The sequence below is a fragment of the Anomalospiza imberbis genome, unplaced genomic scaffold (genome assembly GCF_031753505.1).
Source record: "Anomalospiza imberbis isolate Cuckoo-Finch-1a 21T00152 unplaced genomic scaffold, ASM3175350v1 scaffold_66, whole genome shotgun sequence".
Classification (NCBI taxonomy): domain Eukaryota; kingdom Metazoa; phylum Chordata; class Aves; order Passeriformes; family Viduidae; genus Anomalospiza; species Anomalospiza imberbis.
The window spans coordinates 271,624-278,941 of NW_027100273.1; positions in this window are offsets into that span (position 1 = coordinate 271,624).

Genomic DNA, 7,318 nt, shown 5'->3' on the forward strand with positions numbered 1-7,318 from the left:
CAGAAATGTCTGAAAATTAAACATGTAAATGAGGGCATTGACTGCAAGGTGTCCCTGTGCCTTTAGCACTCCTGAGCTGCTCCCAGAGGCTGGATGGGGGTCCTGACACAGGGAAAGGGGACCCTGGGGCATCTCTGCCCAACCACATGGGCACAGCCCAGTTCAGGGATCAGGGAACGTGCCTCTGTCCCAGGACAGTGATGACTGGCTGCTGCTGCTGCTGCTGCTGCCCTGAGGGTGCTGGAGACACAACCTGTGGGTCCGGAGCATCCAGAGTGGATGGGAAACATCCATTCTCCAGCTCTTCCGTGGTGAGAATGCAATGAGCAGGGAAGAGCTCAGAGCTGGAGATGCTTTGTCCCACAGAAAAGAATCCCAGCACGGGGCTTGCTCCTGAGCACCTGGATCAGCCCCACTCCCACTGCAGGCCCAGACCTCCAGCCTGAGATCCCACAGCCTCTCCAGGACACTTCACCGCCCCACCATTAGGAGAACTGCCCCCATTTCCTAAAAATATTGACCTAATTGGCCCTTGCGCTTCATTTCCCTGTGAGACCCCAGCAGAAGCACAGCACCTCAGCTTTCCTGCTGTCCCACTTCCACTCTGGCTCCGTCTGGGAGACAAGGAGGTCATGGGAGCAGCTCGTTCGGGATGGCCGCAGCCCCGCTGCCACGGCCAGGATTAGAGCCAGGGAGTCCCAGGGCTCAAGGTCCTCCCCTAAGCATGGGAGTCCTGCTGGAAAACAGATGGTGAGGAAAAATGATTGGAGGAGGAGATTAATAATAACACTGATAGAAAACCAGATCGAAGGGATCAGGGCGTAGCAGAGGGGCTGAGCCATAATTTGGTGCCTTGTGGGAAATGAGGAGGACAGATGCTTGCCTAAATTTGGGGATTAGATCTTGTAGCCTAAAGAAGATAATAAATGAAATGATTATGGCATTAAAGTGCTGGTCCCTGTGGACAAGTGGGTTGGGAAGACTCTTGGCATTAAGAGCCAGGGATGAGGGGACAGGTCAGTTTTAGGGCACCCTATCAAAGGTCATCTCCTGGCTATTGAGAGCTGCTTTAGCCCAGGGGAAATTCCTCCTTCAGGGAATCTATGGAGCACGGGGCAAGGACCCTGTGGTCATGACCTTCCAGGAAAGTTTAGCAAAAAAAAGCCTTTTTTTTTTTTTCTTTTTACCTGGCTCGTGCACTATTTGGGCTTTGGGAACGTCATGGCATTTCAGTGGGACAGAGCTCCAGGGGCATCTTTCCTTGCTGGAAGGGCAAGGGTGTGTGGAGCCACCAAGCCCAGGCTGCACTGGCAGAGGCACCCTCAGCTCAGCCGACTCCCCAGGCTCCACACTCAGAGCTGCCCTGAACAAAGAGGCGCTTTGGTTTCTGGGGATTTTTCCCGGCATTTGTCCGCAGCCTGAAGCCCGAGTGGCAGCGGAGCTGACCCAAGGTGGGACCCCAGCCCGTTTAGGGGTGCCCGGGGCTGCTGGAGGTGCGGGGGCTCCCCTGCGCTCGGGAGCGCCGGGGGCGGACGGCGCTGCCCCTGCTCCGGAGGGACGGTGCCTTGATCCCCGCCTTCTTCTCCCTGGGAGGGTAATTGGCGCTCGGGCTCGAGATGAGGATCCGGCACTGCCTGGGGTCCCCGCGCTGCGGCCCGCTGGTTATCCGTGCTCCAGTTAAAGAGTTTCCCATGGAGAAGTGGCTAATGATGGCCCGAAAAGATGAGCAGGGAGGAGGCAACTGCAGCCGCTCGTCGCCGAGCTGTTCCTGCTCGGCGAACGCAGCAGCCCCTCTGCCGGAGAGGGAAGCGGCGTGGGAGAGCTCGGGAGCCGGGAGGAGGAGGAGGAGGAGGAGGAGGAGGAGGAGGAGGAGGAGGAGAGGGAAGTGCTTTACGAGGGGAGCCTCTCCTCTCCCCCACAAATATCTAAAAACTATTAATTTCGGGCAGCAGCTAGGAAGATATACATGAAAGGGAAATTGATTTCTATTTAAATGGTATGTTTTCATCACCTTTTTTCAGAGCATGAACATTCATCTCTGAGTACCTGTGCTAATTGATTTCAAATGCAATTCAACACAATCACTGTAGAATAATAAATCTGGGGGCCAAGAAGGGAAAGGAGGGAGATCAGCACGGCTGGGAGAGGGAGAGCCTGCGGGCACAGGGAGCAGCCTGTCTCAGGGACGGGAGGTACATCCAGCCTGGAAAAGGTGGCACAACCCCATTACAGCCGTGCTTTGGGATCTGCGAGGTTTATGGATAACGCAAAGGGACCTGCTAATCCACATAAACTCTCGGGGAGAGAGACATTACGAGCGAGATGGGGCACAACCCAGGAAAGGAGCCGGGCCTCCCAGGGCTGGGGGGGCTGGTTTGGGCTGGGAGGGACCTTACGGACAATCCAGTCCTGTGCCGTGGGCAGGGACACCTTCCACTAGAACAGGTTGCTCCAAGCCCCATCCTGAACGCTTCCAGGAATGCAGCAGGCAGAGGAGCAGGGGGAGGCTGGAGGAGCTGGGGGGGCACCAGTAAAAGCTGCAGCTGGAGATGCAGTGTCATGTGCGATGTCCTGGGAGGACGCCGCACAGGAGACCACTCCGGGAGCAACAGCTCTGAAAACATCCAGCTTTTAGGTGTTTGTCCTCAAATAAGTAATGGAACGTGATACCCAAAAAGCTGCTGTGGGAAAATGGGCTAATGGAAGCCCTGGGTAAATGTAGGTGGGGTGGAGGGGAGCTGCTCCTGCCTCAGCATGGGGCACTTGCAGTCAGATATTGCGGTGCTACAGCCTGTTGTGGTACTCAGGGCTCGGAAGGATGCTGGAAACTGGGGAGAGAGCAGAAAATAGCCATAAAAATTACCTGCAGCCAAAAAGACACTGCACAGCAACCAGCTGAAAGAACCTGACGTGTTTAGCTCATCAAGGAAAGAGGGGAAAATGCCCTGATAGCTGGATATGGGAACTTCTGCAGGAAAAATGACAGAATAACAAAGCAGCTTCAACCCGAGGCTGCTCCATAAGGAAAGAGCCCCCAGACTGGAGCTGGGGGGAAGCTGTGCAAGCCCTTCCCCACTGACACAGGCACACACTCTTGGGTACAAGTAGGATTAGGGAGTGAAATTCCAAGGCCTTTGCCAAATGAGCAATCTATGAATTCAGCGTGGCACTGTAGGATAAAGCTCAATAGCAATATTCATGTGGAGTTAGCCCCATGTACCCTGGCTGGTTTGGCTCCCAGCTAATCCGAGCCATTTCACACCTCGCTGGGAAGGGAAGGGGATGTATGTGAACACTGCTCAAACTGGAGATGATGCTGCAAATTCTCTGTTCTTGTGCTCTCTCCACTGCTGGGACAGAGACAGGCACTTTTGCTGGACTCTGAAGCAGTTTTTATGGATATCATCTTTTCCCAGGACCTGTAACCTTGCCAGGGAGAGGGTTAGAGCTAAAAACCCACCTCCAGACCACTTGGAGCTCTTATATTGATGCAGCTGGGACTGTAAGCAAAATAAACCCAGTGAAATAATGTCCAGTGGACAGGCAGAGACTGTGGAGAGGATATTGATTGGAACAGGGTCTCTTTTCTGCACAGCACAGTGAGCTCCAGAGGGCTGAGCTTCAGGTAATTTCTAGCAAATAATGTGTTGTACACTGTTATTTGTGGATCCTGGAAATCAAACTGGAGCATCCGGGGCTCTTGTCTAACAAGTCCCTGTAGCTAGAGCCAGTAGCTGGTGCCTTGAGAGAGGAATAAAAGCAGGAAATCAGAAATAAATCGGAATAAAATAAAAGGCAGCATGCTTGGCAGTGGTGGGACGCCGGGTGCACCCCCAGGCGGCAGCACCTTCCCTGGGTCCGTATGTAAACCCTGCCAGGAAAACCCCATGGAAGCTGAGCCCTGCCAGCCCCGGCCGCGAGCCCACAGCCCCGGCATCCCGGCTGGCTTCGCTCCGCCGGCCTCCTGCACGGGTAACAAAGAGATTGCAGCACCGGTTCAGAGGTGGAGAATTTGATAAACTGGCTCATATTTTTAAATGAACAAATGACACTTCATCGTGGCCATGACAGAGGGCTCGGTGCTGCTTTACAGTAATCTATGCCTTCTTTAACACACGGCTGCAATCCTGGCCGCCGGCAGATGAAGGATGGAGGAGCAGGCAAAAGGTTAATAGAGCATTGGGCCTTTTTTAATTGAAAAAATGACTGAGGGACCATGTAGCAGAGCGAGCAGTAATATTATTACAGGCTGTAAGTACTGTTCCAGAGACTTACTGTTCATCTGGGAGCAGAGTAATGAGCACCAGGCTGCGGCTCCCGCCTCGGCCGGAATGCCGATGGCTCTCCAACAGGAACAGCTGCCTTGGGAAAGGGACAGGATAGCCTAAATGTTTGTGTTCCTTTGCAAACTTTGAGTTCCTCCAGGAAGAAGTACCCTGGGTGCCTGGCAAATCTGATTCCTCCACATGATGCTTCAGCAGTGCCATACCAGATCGGCATCGGCGTGAGAGAGGCTCCAGCTGAGCTGGGGTTTGTGGTTAAAGGGAGAGGCTGCAGGGAGCTGCCTCCTGATCCAGCCTGTGTGGCACAGGGTAAATCAGCACAGCTGCGTCCATCGCAGGAAGTGACAGGCCTTTATACCACCAGGGATGGGCCCTGTGTCCTTCCCTGGCACTGCTGGTGCTCCCTGCTGTGAGTCTGGCACAGGGCACAGCATGGAGCATTCCTGCACCGGGACATCCCTGTGCTGAGCATCCCTGCGCCAGCTCCTGCACTGGGACATCCCTGTGCCAATTCCTGCTCTGGGACATCCCTGTGCCAGCTCCTGCACCTGAACATCCCTGTGCTGAGCATCCCTGTGCCAATTCCTGCACTGGGACATCCCTGTGCCAATTCCTGCACTGGGACATCCCTGTGCCAATTCCTGCACTGGGACATCCCTGTGCCAATTCCTGCACTGGGACATCCCTGTGCTGAGCATCCCTGCGCCAGCTCCTGCACTGGGACATCCCTGTGCCAATTCCTGCACTGGGACATCCCTGTGCTGAGCATCCCTGTGCCAGCTCCTGCACTGGGACATCCCTGTGCTGAGCATCCCTGTGCCAATTCCTGCACCGGGACATCCCTGTGCTGAGCATCCCTGTGCCAATTCCTGCACTGGGACATCCCTGTGCTGAACATCCCTGTGCCAGCTCCTGCACCGGGACATCCCTGTGCTGAGCATCCCTGTGCCAGCTCCTGCACCGGGACATCCCTGTGCTGAGCATCCCTGTGCCAATTCCTGCACTGGGACATCCCTGTGCTGAGCATCCCTGTGCCAGCTCCTGCACCGGGACATCCCTGTGCTGAGCATCCCTGTGCCAATTCCTGCACTGGGACATTCCTGTGCTGAGCATCCCTGTGCCAATTCCTGCACTGGGACATCCCTGTGCTGAGCATCCCTGTGCCAGCTCCTGCACTGGGACATCCCTGTGCTGAGCATCCCTGTGCCAATTCCTGCACTGGGACATCCCTGTGCTGAGCATCCCTGTGCCAGCTCCTGCACTGGGACATCCCTGTGCTGAGCATCCCTGTGCCAATTCCTGCACTGGGACATCCCTGTGCTGAGCATCCCTGTGCCAATTCCTGCACTGGGACATCCCTGTGCTGAGCATCCCTGTGCCAATTCCTGCACTGGGACATCCCTGTGCTGAGCATCCCTGTGCCAATTCCTGCACTGGGACATTCCTGTGCTGAGCATCCCTGTGCCAATTCCTGCACTGGGACATCCCTGTGCTGAGCATCCCTGTGCCAGCTCCTGCACTGGGGCACCCCTGTGCTCCTGCCATGGGCGCCCTGGTTGGAATCTGCAGCACAGACCCTCTGCTCAGCCCCAACATCCCGGGGAGCTCCGTGACCCCGCAGTGCCATCTGCTCCAGAGGTCAGGAACAGGGATAAACGGCACATGGGAGAGCCTGCAAGGAGAGAGAGGACGAGGGGGAGGAGGATGTCCCGGAGAAGCCGGCAGACAAGGGGAATGGCTTGCAGCCCGCAGCAGTGGAGGGAAGCCCATCCTTGGAGGAAGTTTATCTCGGAGCAGGGTCAGTGCCCGGCTCAGCGGAGCGGCGGCGGGGCCCAGCGGTGCCGACAGGGCTAATTGATGAGGAATTGCCACCAGAGCGCTGTGTCATCCCGAGGAGCTGAACTCGGGGCTGGGGGAAGCAGGCTGTTAAACAGGCTGTGGCGGCACTTTGGGCTGCCAGGATTTATGCTCCGCAGGAGCAGCTCTATCTGTCATCTGTGAAAAGCCTCATTTACAGAGAGACTCCGTCAGGAAAGGCAATCAGCCTGGAACCTGCTCTGCTGGGAATTTATAACTGCCGTGCCAGGGAGAGCTCATCCCTCCCCTCCTCAGGAGCCGCAGGAGCAGTGGCAGGATCTGGCCTGCGCCTAGGAACGGGTGTTCGCTCCCCCGGGAAATCCCCCGGCCCCAGCACCGCCTCAAAGAGCTCCGAGTCTGGAGAGTGACACGGTGATGGGGACACCCGTCTGTGGCACGGCTGGGAATGCTTCTGTCAGGAATACACAGACCTGCCTCCCGTGGGCAAAAGAGAATTCTCATGGGAAAAAGCAGGGGAAAGGGCTGTGACTCACCTCTGGGCCTGGAGATGCCCCGGGGCTTTGCCTCTGGTGTGGAGGAGGATTCCCAGGCATGGGAAACCACAGAATCCCAGAATGGCTTGATTTGGAAGGGGTCTTAAAGCCTAGTGTAAAAGGGGGTCAGTGCCACCCCCTGCCACGGGCAGGGCCATCTTTCCCTAGCCTAGGTTGCTCCAAGCCTCTCACCACAGCCCGGTGTGGATGTCCTCTCCTTCCCGGGACCCCTGGGAGCCCCAGCAGGGCACAGCACTGGGGGACCTGCTGTGCAGCTGGGAGCAATGGGTTAATATGGCTGCGCATGTTCCTGCACCAGCGGAGCCCACTCTGGTGCCGTGCTCCAGTCCTCCCATGATGGACCTCAGAATAAAGGCCCTGACCCACGGATGGATGGCTAACATCATCATTTGTGCTGCATTTTCCTCTCCCGTGGAGGATGAGCTCCAGTTACTCCCATCCATCTCATTCTTTCAAGTAATCTTCATTCTGCAATTTCCCCTCACCCCGAAAAGAGTCAAAGATCGATCCATTTCTTTCCAATTTCAGGGAGAGGGAAGGAGCCCAGGGAGAGGCAGAGGATGCCTTTTGCCTCCCCCAGCACATGCCTGTCCCTGCTCCTCCCTGTTCAGAGCGGGAGCACGGCTGGCTGGGTATTGATCCCTCCCAGGGAAGTGCTGCAGC